Source organism: Cannabis sativa, chromosome 2 (genome assembly GCF_029168945.1).
Source record: "Cannabis sativa cultivar Pink pepper isolate KNU-18-1 chromosome 2, ASM2916894v1, whole genome shotgun sequence".
Taxonomy (NCBI): domain Eukaryota; kingdom Viridiplantae; phylum Streptophyta; class Magnoliopsida; order Rosales; family Cannabaceae; genus Cannabis; species Cannabis sativa.
The window spans coordinates 88,832,349-88,845,997 of record NC_083602.1 but is presented as its reverse complement, the minus strand read 5'-3'; the positions used below and the strand labels follow the sequence as shown (position 1 = coordinate 88,845,997).

Genomic DNA, 13,649 nt, shown 5'->3' with positions numbered 1-13,649 from the left:
AACCAGTTGTACCTTGCAATTACACTGCCCACAGCAACAATGATGATTCAAATGCAATGCTATGGCACAAGAGGCTAGGACACATAAGTGAGAAAGGACTGCAACTAATGAGTGAACAGAACCTACTAGGTAAAGACAAGGTATGCAAACTTGATTTTTGTGAGTGTTGTGTGCTTGGAAAACATCATAGACTGAAATTTTCCACTGGCACACACAACACTAAGAAAATACTAGAATATGTTCATTCTGATCTGTGGGGACCAGAAAAAACAAGTACTCATGGTGGCTGTGTCTATTTTCTATTTATTGTTGATGATTTTTCTAGGAAAGTTTGGATTTTTCTATTAAAACATAAAAATGAGGCTTTTTCTAAGTTTACACAGTGGAAAACACTTGTGGAAAATTTAACAAATGAAAAATTAAAAACTCTAAGGACTGACAATGGATTAGAATTTTGTAATGAAGAGTTTAACAATTATTGTAAAGAAAATGGCATACAAAGACACAGGACAGTTAGAATTACACCCCAACAGAATGGAGTTGCAGAAAGAATGAACAGAACCATTCTCAACAAAGTGAGATGCTTACTGTTGCAATCTGGACTATCACAAGGTTTCTGGGGAGAAGCAGCTTTAACAGCTGTATACTTAATCAACAGGAGTCCATCCAGTGCAAATGGATTCAAAACTCCAGAAGAAAAATGGTCTGGTAAACCTCCTAACCTTTCTAATCTTAGAGTGTTTGGTTGTGCATCATATGCACACCAAAGTATTGGGAAATTAGAACCTAGGGCTATGAAGTGTGTTTTTCTGGGATATCCAGAAGGAGTTAAGGGATATAGGCTTTGGGTTTGGGAACAAAAAGGTTTTAAAACTATTAATAGCAGGGATGTAATATTCAAAGAAGATATATTTCCATGTTTGCCTATTTCTTCTAACCCTAGTGCAGGTACAAAAGACACTGAAAATGCAGGTAACACTGCAAATGAAGGAACTGGATCTATTCAGGTGGAACAAACGGTGAACACACCCGAACGAACCGAGGAGATCGAGTTCGAGTGGAACACAGGGACCGTGTCGAGTGGAACTCGATGAGGACAACACTGACATTGTTGATGAAGGCACTCAAGAGGACTTGGGGGATTATCAATTAGACAGGGACAGGGGCAGAAGGGTACCAAGACCTAATCCTAAGTATAGTTTTAATATTTGGGATGAAGACATTGCATATGCCTTTATGAGTGAATTGGAAATGGCCAATAATGAACCTCAATCATATGAAGAGGCCATTAAAGGATCAAATTCCAGGAAATGGAAAGGTGCAATGGATGAAGAGATGGAATCTCTTAAGAAGAACAGAACCTGGATTGTAGTGCCTAAACCTAAAGATAAGAGCATAGTGGACTGTAAATGGCTATTCAAGGAGAAAGAAGGCAGAACTAAGAATGAACCTATAAGATATAAGGCCAGGTTAGTGGCCAAAGGGTTTACACAGAAGGAGGGTATAGATTTTAATGAAGTATTTGCACCAGTTGCAAAATACAAGACTATAAGGATAATGCTAAGTCTAGCTACTCAATTCAACCTAGAAATTGACCAAATGGATGTTACTACTGCTTTCCTACATGGTGAACTAGAGGAGGAAATCTACATGAGACAACCTAAAGGATACATTGAAAAAGGGAAGGAAAACTATGTATGCAAGCTAGTTAAGTCACTGTATGGTTTAAAACAGTCTCCTAGGCAATGGAATAAAAGCTTTGATGGATTTATGCTAAAACTGGGGTTTTCTAGGAGTTACTATGATCACTGTTTATACTATAAAGGTACTGATATTAATAAAGTCATATATCTACTTCTGTATGTAGATGATATGCTTATAATCAGTAAAGAAAGGGCAAGAGTAAACACAATGAAGGGCCTACTCAAGACTGAGTTTGAAATGAAAGACCTAGGGGAAGCTACTAAGATTTTGGGAATCTCTATTAAGAGAAACAGAGCAGAAGGGACACTTATCCTAAATCAGGAAGACTACATACACAAGATTATTGAGAAATTCTCAATGAAGGGATCTAAAATTGCTAGCCAACCTATAACTACACAGTTCACACTATCTAAGAAGCAATGCCCTGAGAGCAAAGCTGAGAAGGAGGAAATGAGTAAAATTCCCTATGCTAATGCTATTGGATCTGTTATGTACTTAATGGTAAGCACCAGACCTGACCTTGCTTGTGCTATTAGTGTACTTAGCAGATTCATGACAAATCCTGGTAAGACAACTGGCTTGCTATGAAATGGTTACTAAGGTACTTAATTGGTACAACTAAACTAGGACTCAAGTACAAAAAGCAGCAAGGAAGCACAGCAATAGAATGCTTCAGTGATGCAGACTATGCTGGAGACAGGGATAGCAGGAAATCTACATCAGCCTACATACTATTACTAGGGGGGAATTGTGTAAGTTGGAAAGTCCAATTACAACCTGTTGTGGCATTATCCACAACTGAATCAGAGTACATTGCAACTACAGAAGCTATTAAAGAAAGCATATGGGTTAAAGGAGTCCTAGAAGAGCTAAGATTACTAGACACAAAACCAGTAATTTACTTTGATAGCCAGAGTTGTGTACACCTATGCAGAAACCCAATGTTCCATGACAGAACTAAACACATAGAGATAAAGTATCACTTCATCAGAGACAAAGTGACACAAGGACTCATAAACATTGACAAGGTGCCTACAGAAGAGAATCCTGCAGACATGGGAACTAAAGTGATCACCCTATCTAAGTTTAAACATTGTTTAAACTTAATAGGGTTGGATCAAGGATAAGGTGATCCTATGGATCACAGAGCTATGACCCTCAGAAATGACTCGACCACTATAATATCAGCTCAGTGAAGGTTTAGGTGGAAATTGTTAAAAATAAACCTCCACTTACACTGATATTAAGACTAAATACAACTAGATACAAAGGACAGAAAAGGAAATACATACAAAATCCCTAAGTTGGCCTTCGGCCTCTAATTCCCTAACTGAAATTAGTTAGAATGGATTAGGAAAATCCACACCTAACTAATATCAGTAACTAACCAAAATTAAACACATGCAGAAATTAAAATACAAACCCTAGATCTATAAATATACCTCAAGAAAACAACCAGATCAGAGAGGTTGAGTGTGTTCTTCAAGATCCAGAACTTTGAAGCTTGAAGAACCAGAGATTGAAGCTCGTACATGAAAAGAAAACAACAGAGGGTTAGATCTAGAGAGAGAGAGGGATTAAACACAGAATAAACACATAAACACTTGTATTAAACATAAGATTACCAGTCAAAAATTACCTGTGACTTGGAATCTTCATTGTTGTATGTCTTAAACATCTTGATAGTGGAATCGAGCTCTCAAATTTGAGGAGCAGCTCAAACGGAGACGTAGCCAACTCGTTGGTGAACTTCGGGAAAAATTTGGTGTTTTCTAACTTAAATCTCTCTTGCTTTTGTATGTGTGTATGGGTGTAAAGATCAGATCATTGTAGATCTGATCTTTTTTTCTGGGTTTGTGTTTGGGATTTCTGGGTTTCTAGGGTTTGGATTCGAGTTTCTCTTTGAGAATCTCTCTGCTAGGGTTTTTAGCATTTCAGAGAGAAAGGAAGGAAATGAGAAGGTTCTCGATCCATTCCTAGGTTTTGTTCAAAGACAAAACGGGGTCGTTTTGGGGTTAACTTTGAAAAGTCAAAGTGAACAGGGAAAGGTCAAAATTGACCTTGAAATTCTGATTTGTTTGTTTTGTTGGTGTAGGGACAAGATAGTAAATTTCTATCTTAAATTTCCTACAAAATATGGTTCAATGGTAGTCGGATGGTCACCTGATGCTACTTTTTTTTTTATGAACAAAAACATAAAAAAAAAAAATTGGTAGCAGATATGGTCCGATGGTAGTCTGATAGTGGTTCGATAATCACCTGATGCTACTTTTTTTTATGTACAAAAACATAAAAAAAAAAATGAGTAGCAACAGACCCCCATCGGACTACCATCAGTATAGATGGGAATACAGAATATGGATGGTGAAGTTAGAAGAGAAGAGAAGAGAGAAGGGTATAATGGGTATGAATATAAAGTGTGCCTATTTTTTTTAATTTTTGTAAGCTTGTGTTAAAAAATTTAAGATACCCTAGATATATGTATATAAATTCAAATTTCCCTTTGTATTTATTTGGTCTTTTGGGAATAGATTAAGTCTTATTTTGGAAGAAAATGAACATATACTTTCGGGAAGTGAGCACACATCAATAGTTGAAGGAAGTTCATTATTTAGTGTATTTCAGAGATCATATTTAATGTCTATTCAACTATATATCATATTTAATTATCACTTCTTAAATTTTGAATTAAAATCATAAAATATTTAAATAGTGATGATCAAACATCCTCAAGCATTAAATACCGTTATCTCAAAATTTGCATAGATGTCATGGTAAGTAAATGGGTGACATGTGTCAAGGAGAAAAACTCTAGCCGGTATATCTATATGTCGACAAGTTTGAAAGACTTACATAGGCCTTTTACCTCACCCTGCACCGAGCAACATCAACTATCCGAGATAAGCAATGGTCTGACTAGAGGACCTCATTGAAGGATATTTTAAGATATTTTCCTTAGCTGCTTCTACAATTATAGCTCAATTAAATCTCTATTTCTGTAGGATTAGCTCGCCAGACTAAGAAATTAATGGGTCTTATTTGAATTTACACGCCACTTTATTCCCTTTAACATTGGGAATCACATTTATTGTTTCTAATTATTTAGCAAACGATAATTTTTATGTCTCCTATAAATAGTGAGGCCACCCTACTATAAAAGGGACCTTCTTTTTGCATTCTTAAAGAGTAAGCACTCTGCCTAAATATTTGTATGCTTTTCAAGAGCTATTAAGAAACTTACCTAACCGAATCTAGTGATCTTGATAAATCTTCATAGTAATACAACTAAAAGAAAAGTAGGTTATTACCAAGGTGTTAAACCTCTATAAACATTGTGTGTCGTTTATTGTTCTTATTGTTCTTATTTATTACTCTATAATTATTATCGCTTTAAAGACTCAATGATGTTAGCTAAAAGTAAGGTTAATATTTTAGTACTTTCATTAAGTGCCTGAATTAGTACCCTCATCAACCTACAATCTTCAATCTACTTTTGAATCGGCAATCATGGTTTTGATAAGAAGATCCTTATCAACTGAACCACAAGATCCTCTGGCAACGGACCCCAGCGTCTAAGCACCTACTGACTCAGGGGTAGATAGCCCCAACGCTCGATTTTCACCTTGAGGCAACCAACCTACAGTCCCTGCGATACAGTGTACGACGATTGGGTTATTTTATTCTGGGGACGACCGGCAATTTTTGACTGCTTGCACATTCCTGATCAGTGATGCGAACGTCTTAAAGAGAGCGACCTAGTCGCTGCGATACAGTGTACGACGATTGGGTTATTTTATTTTCGGTAGCAGTTTTCTCAACACAATCTATCTTCTTAAAGTATACAAAGCAGGACAAGTTCTGGTTGAACTACTATAATTCTGTTATGTATTTTACAATTAATTACTCCTAAATGAATACTCGCAATTCTACTCGTGGTTGTTCTTGTATAGCTTGAAGACTCGCAGTTTTCGGTATTGTTTATTTTTCTCTGACAATAAAACCACAATTCCAAAAAATAGCAAAAAAAAAAGAGACCCATGGCTGTTCTTAATTTTTTTTTTATCCAGCTTATCAAATTAAGATTCCATTGATTATATCATGATTTATGATATATATTATATGTGTGTTAAATTTGAAAGGAACATCTCAAAATTAGCCGCGTGTTGACTTAGTGACACTCTATACTCATCTCTTTAATTTCATGATGCATTAATTTCTAAAAAACCAACTACATAAAAAAAAGACTCATAGTGATATTGTTAATTAATTATTGCATTTCTTAACAATAAAATTATTTGTACTCATCCGATCCTCCACTACACTAGAATTTAGCTTGGTTCAAAATTAATTGGGGTTAATATCTAAATAAAAATTTTGGTGTAGTGACACTAGTAAAGTATTCTTAAAATTTAAAGAGATTACAAGTTAAAAACTTCATATACTATAATTTTTTAAATGTTTAAGTCTACATAATATTAAAATAAGTATTGTTATTAAATATTATTGTACTAACACCACAATTAGAGTATTTTCAATAGGGATATTTTTTTATTGGTGTTAAATTTATATTACTTAAAAATATAATATTTTATTTTATTTTTCTTTCACATCACTTTTATACTTTTTGTTTTAAAATAATCTAATAGTAAGAGCATTTCTAATAGTAATATTTTTTATGGGTGTCAAAAACATATACATCACTCAAAAATACAATAAGTGCGATTCAATAAATTTTACCAATAGCAATATAATAAATTAACATTTTACTATAAAAATAGATAAATTACCTCACCTATATTTTATTTCTACCTTCATCCTAATTGTATTTATATACATACAAATAACATAATATTTTATAATAATGGTTGTATGCTATATATGTAGACAAAAAAAAATACATAGAAATTTTAGTGTTCCTTCAATATCATTATCAATATAAATATGTATATATAAATTCAAAACTCGTGAGTTTGAAAATGAAGAGAGAGAACCAACATGTTTACACACAAATAATATATTGTACACACATTAGTGACATTGAGAGTACAATATATATTTTATTGCAAGAGGACCTACCTATACCAATACATATAGCACATTTAATATTTATTAAAATTATTAATTTGTATATAGCTCCAAATTAATATTATTAATTTATACATTAAAATTGTAATTAGGATGGTTATATTTTTTGTAATGACATGCTATAATAAAGTACTAACAAATAAAAATTCTATTTTTATATTTAAATTATTTATAATTAATTATATAGTTAAAATAAATTAATTTTTTAAATTAAAATATTTAATAAAAAAATTTACAACTAACATTTATAAATATTTTTTTATTTTTTCATTTATGAGAAAATAAATAAAATTAAATTATAAGTAATTTAGTTATTATTTAATATTTAACAATCATAATTAATATTTAATGTAACTATTAAAAAATATTTTCTATATATAAATTAATTCATCATAGATCACACAATAAATTAAATTAAATAGAAGATACAACACCAAATTATTATACGAATGAGATCACTCTGATGATCTCATATGTCTTAATAATTATATTATTGTTATAGTACATATATCGGTGAGTAGGAATGCATCTTTCCCCCACGGAGATGGCCCCCGCGGGGACCCGCCTCTAATGGAGTGGGGATTTTCCGTCTAAATGGGGAACGGAGCGGGGACGGGGAATACTTTTTGTCCCTGAATATTAAACGGGGCGGGGACGGGGATCACACTCCCCGCCCCGACGGAGACCCGTTTAGTATTTTATCTTATATTTCTAGTAATATTTTATAATTTATAATTTATGTTTGTATTTTTTTTAGTGTATTAATATCTTTTTTATGAATTATATGTTGTGTTTTGAATAATAATTAGTTTATTGAATAATAATTAATGTGTAATATTTTAATTCTTATATATTTTAATATTTTTGTATATTAAAAATTTTATTATAAATTATATTTTTTTATTTGGGGACTCCCCGCCCCGTCCCCGCCCCCATTAGGGGATTCCCCGTCCCATCCCCGATGGGGAATAAGCGGGGATGGGGATTAAAATCTTTAACGGGGATGGGGACGGGAGGAGCACTCCCCGCCAATTCTCCGCCCCGTGTGCATCCCTATCGGTGAGTCTTATATAATAATAATAAATAAATAAAACTTAAATAATTATTATATTATTGTGATATATAATAATTATATTATCAAGTAATTGCCTCCAATAATAAATAAAACTTAATATAATTTCAGACAAAAAAAAAAAAAAAAGCAAAAGAAAATCTTTCCGAATATTAAATAATAAATCGGGTATGATGATTTGTTTTGATTTGATTACACTATATTTTTTGTTTATAGTAATTAATATGTACTCTTAATAGGAGACATATATATACTTGAATAATAAATAATAATCAGTCTACTTTTCCATATAATTTTAATTTAATATAATATGCTTACATATGTCATTTGATTTGATAAATCATGCAATTAAATATTAAAAAAAACAAATTCAAGAGAAAGTTATATTTAGTTTGCTTCTGATTGAAGCTAATAATAACTTAATTTTTAAACAGCCTCCAAGTAGAATAAGAGTATATAGGGTTTTATTATTAATTTCATAAGTGGCTAATATTTCTTTTTTATATGATATTATATGTATCCCTCTCAATAATATTGATTGCATCACCTCAAAGTGGACACTGTAGGAGAGACTTTTTATTTATTATTATTATTATTACTATTATTGTAAAGCCCGCTTAGTTAATTTGGAAATTAGCAGTTAATCATGAATATTTATGAAATTATTTATAGCTATTTAAATAATTTATTATACTGTTATTTATGGAATTCAGAAATGCATGATTATGTTATTCAGTAGTCTTCATATTTTGCATTTCCAGTGCCCGGTATTTTGGAACTCGGCGTTTGGCTCAGTAAAAATCACAACTTAGCATGTTATTAGTTTGGGACGGGTTTTAGACATTGGGAATGTCGGGAATGGCCGGGAATTTAAAATTTCCCAAAAATACCCCTTTAGTGATTTTTATGGGATTTTAGTGTGGAGGGGCAAAATGGTCTTTTTGCCCCAATGAATTTTTGTCTTTTTGTGACTTTATTATTTGGAAAATAAATGTTGTTTATTTTATTAATGTTGGCTGAAATGAGGTGATATGTTATGTGGGTTTAATTCATTTTATCAAAAAAATCTCTAAGTTTAAAAAATTAGAAAATTGGAAAAGCTTTTTCTCTCTTTTCTCTCTCTCTTTTTCGGCTGAAAGCTTGGGGTTCAAGAGCTGGATTTTCTGTGGTGATTCAAGCTTGGTTTGCAAGCTCTAGTAATCTTTTGTTGAGGTATTTCCTTATGTGATTTCTCTACCTTGTTTTCTTGAGATTTTGATGAGAAAGTTGAGTAAATGCATGATTATTTGAGTATGTTGTTGTTGTGTTCAATTGTTGTTTACAGAAGCTTAATTAGGTTTAAAATGAATGGATTATCTAGGTTTTAATGCATGCTAGTTGTAACGCCCTAAATAATTAGGCACGCTACCCAAAATACTTATGAAACCCTAATCCCCTAAACATGATTACTAATCAAAATAGCGCAGAATTAAAACTTTTATATTAAATAGAAAGAAAATAAACTTGTAATATATTTAAAACTTTTAAAATAGTTGGGATCCCAAAAATATTTACAAACGCTATTACAAGTCATTTATTTCTAGCCGACCTAAACGGCAAAATAGAATTCAAAAGTTCATCACTGATAGACCCTTAACCCGCTTGGTCTGATATGGCTTGAACATGTACATTCTTCATCTTGCTCCTCAAACTCATGGTTGATCAGCCACTGACTTACCCTTTCCTGCACAGTAGAGCACCCGTGAGCCAAGCCCAGCAAGACAGTATAAAACATATCAATAATATGCTCATCATACAATATAAACAACAATGCTATTCAAATTTGTCTGTGTGACACAGACCTGCATGTTACGCTCACATGCCTATTTATGTCTACGTGGCGTAGACCTACGTGTTGCGCTCACACGTCTATTTATGTCTATGTGGCGTAGACCCACGTGTTGCTCTCACACGTCTATTTACAATAAGGCCTTAGTAAGGTTTATCTCGATTATAATTACCGAGTTTAACCTGGTTATGCCTTGCTCGCATAACCCTATTCATATATATTTACGTAATCCATACATTACGTTCTTTCAGTGGTTTATCCTAGTAATATACTAGGTCTAACCAAGTTATGTCTTATGCATATAACTCTTGAAATATATGCATGTATTCAATAGATATCCAAACACATATAGAATCTTAGGGTAATAACCCTAAATTACATACCAAATAGTCTATCATATAACATATCATTGCATGCTCAAAATATCACTTATAGAGATTAATAACCCTAATTCATGCTTTCACTTAATTAGCAATATTATTGTACATCATGACTTTCTTATCTTCACATAAATTCTAGGGTAATAACCCTAGACTGCATTACTATCAAACTCAAGGTACTAATTTACCGAGTCAAACTTAATTATGCCTTGTGCGCATAATTCTTTATTACAATATATTTAGCATGGCATATCATTTACACATTAATAATTACTAGGGTAATAACCCTAGGCCATTAAACCGCTCACTTTAGGGTAATAACCCTAATCTCGGTTTCTAATTATCACCAATATAATATTCAATATAAGCACCACCGTGCATATCTCTACGTACAACTACTGTCTTACCTGCTGTCCCGTAAAGGCAGAGATTCCGAATCCCCGGGTGCTCCTGACCAGGTGCCGGTAATCCTCAATTCCAAGCTTAAAATCCTTCCAATTTCAAGCTTCAAAGCCAAGTAATTCACTCAATATCTCAACAATTTCACTTGAAGTTCAAGAAAGGGTTAGAGAGGGAGAGAGGGTTTGGTTGAGAGGGTGAAGCCACCAGAAAATTATCAATCTATTTCCCTCAAAAATCACATTTTCCAAACATAGTAATTAGGGGTCAAATGACCAAAATGCCCTTAGGGCTTAAATACCCACATACACCCTCACAAGGGTAAAATAGTCATTCAATACTCAATTAATTTCAAATAAATTTCAGATTATCATTTATCAAATAAAATGCCAAATAATCAATTCAATTTACATTTCGGGCCCGAACCCGGTTCAGCCCAAAATTCCCGGTTGTGACTATACCGCGCTAACCTGTCAGAACACACCTGAAAAGACAATACAGGCATACTATATAATAATATAGTTCTATTAAGCACGTAATTAAATTAATTTCATCATTTTACCCTTCTCGGGTCATAATTACCAAAATGCCCCTGGCTCACCAACGGGGTCTATAATATATTAAAATTCATATAAATCACATATATTGAACTATATAATAATATAATTCCTCCATTATACATAATTATCTAGTTAGGGTTTTGCTAATCCATTTCTTAATTCCGGGTATTACACTAGTTGTGTTGTTCAAAGTTTGGAATTTTAAGCTTAAAAATGTGATTTTGAAGAAAATGAAGAAATTGGTTGTTGTGTTTGTGGTAGTGGTTTTCTATTATTTGCAGAGGCTTAATTATGCTTGTTTAAGTAGATTCTAGCTAGTTTGATTGCATGTTTGTGGGATTTGCTCAAGTTTGAGTTTAGAACTCAAAGCTTGAGCTTTAATGGCAAATTTTGTATTTGTGGTTTCTGGGTAGGTTTAATGCCTTGGATATGTTATTTGGGATGTATGGAGTAGGTCTGGAAAGTTTGAATCAATTTGGGGTTGAATTGGTTGAGATATGAAAAATTGATTGTTCTTTGCGAGGAACCGAATTCGGTTGTGCATCCGAATTCGGATGAGGGTCCTGAATTTCCCGAACCGAATTCCGGTTGGGCAACCATCACGGTTGGGGAATTTTCAGAACCCGTGTTTTTCCTCGTTTTTATGTTTTAAGGGGTATTGCCATGCTTTTTATCGATAGGAAAACTTTCAGTTCCTAGTTTAAGTCCCCGGGAAGTGATTTAGCGTGTCACTTATAGTGTTGTGGTTTTTATGGTTTAGGAGCCTGTAATCTGCCGCTCAGCTAAAGTTCCAGTCAGGTTGACCGGCACACCTGAAATCGGAATCCAGATAAGATTAGTATAACAGTATGCTTATGTAGATTACATGTTTAGCGTGCATGTATGAAGCCTATTAGATTACATTAGTTATGTATGTTGGCTTCGAACCATCCAACCCTGTCGGTACGACAGTGGAGTATGACCGACGGCGGAGTATGACCGGTTCGACCGATCAGGCTGACACTTGGTTGGTGGTTCCGTACTATTGTCGTATCCCGTCGGTACAGTGGAGTATGACCGACGGCCGGAGTGTGGCCGGTTCGACCGATCGGGAGGATATAGTAACACGTCGGTACAGTGGAGTATGACCGACGGCGGAGTATGACCGGTTCGACCGATCAGGTTGTTACGTGTCAATAGTACCGTCCCTATGAACGTTCAAAACTCAGTACCATGTTGGACATGGCAGTAGTGGCTCAGTATCGTGTTGGACACGGCAGTAGCGGGACTCAGTATCGTGTTGGACACGGCAGTTAGAATTATGTATGAGTATTATTATGCTTTTCTTACTGAGTCTGTCGACTCACAGTTTTACGTTTATGTGTAGGTAAAGGCAAGGCTAAAGCTGATGGACCGTGAGCGAGCTTGTGAAGATTGTACATGTCGGGGCGGTTAGGCCTGGAGCGTACGATTCTCGGGACAGCAAGGCTGATTTTTGTAACTGGTCGTTAGACGACCTTTATTTTGTGTATCAGTTAGACAGTTAAATCATTTTGTAAATAATTTTATAATCGGGATCCCGAGTCTTTTGTAATATTGTTTTATAAGTTTAATTAAAAAGCAAAATTTTAATTAATCACGTTTTTCCATAAACCTCGTTGATTAGCAACGAGCTGCACAGTATGTTTAAAAATCACGTAATACGCCTATGTTAGTTAGGGTGTTACAATTATATTCTTAAAAGAATATTTTATATAGATAATACTGTATATATATATACGAATTTTATACTATAGGATGTAGAAAAAGATCTGCTATACTCAATTTTTGAAAAATAAAAAAAAGTCAATCATACGACTTTAACCAAGGTTTATAAATATCAAATGAATTAAAATATCTTTTTTGAGGGCCCCATGATACTTTTAGAGAACTCGAAAACATCAATCAACCATTTAGTAACGAAACTCACACACCTAAGTGTGCCCAAACTAGAGTTCATGGGCCCGCGCGAGCGTTTTCACCTTAGAAACCTCAATTCGCCAACAATGACTTGACTTATTTAGGTATAAAAATAACTTAGGTTTGTGCATAAAATCAATATGGCATCAAATCCTCAACAAAAAAAAAAAAAAAAAGAAAGCATATGCGCCCACTGCCATATGGAAATGGCAGTGCCCATCAATTTTGATAGGCACTGCCACAAGGAATGGCAGTGCTCTTCAATTTTTATTGGCACTGCTACAAGGGAATGACAGTAGTCGCTCCTTACAAACCATGAAGGAAAAATTGTTCAAATGGGTTCCCTTAACACCAAGGAGTTAAAAACAAGTGAGAAAAACTATTTTCCACCTAGAATTTACCCTAGCCGACCACTGCCATAATAAAATGGCAGTACTCTTCAATTTTGATGGGCACTGCCAGAAGGAGATGACAGTGGTCGGCCATGTAGATAGGAAGTGAGATTTCTTGCCAACAATGCATTTTCACTAATAATATGTCAAAACCAAGTTAAAGAAGCCACCAAGTGGTATAAAAATCACTTGGCCGACCACTGTCATAAGGAAATAGCAGTGTCCATCAATTTTGATGGGCACTGCTATTATGGAGTGGCAGTGGTCGACCCTTGCATAAGGAAAAGGGTT

At 34.0% G+C, this 13,649-nt stretch overlaps 1 long non-coding RNA gene across 1 annotated transcript; it reads right to left on the bottom strand.

The window, feature by feature from the left end:
• Positions 1-9,354: 9,354 nt before the first annotated feature.
• LOC133035159 (uncharacterized) lies at positions 9,355-11,418 on the bottom strand. Its single transcript, XR_009686432.1, has 2 exons — positions 10,477-11,418; positions 9,355-9,584 (listed from the first exon to the last, which is right to left on the bottom strand). It is a non-coding gene; the product is annotated as an uncharacterized LOC133035159 (long non-coding RNA).
• Positions 11,419-13,649: the final 2,231 nt, after the last annotated feature.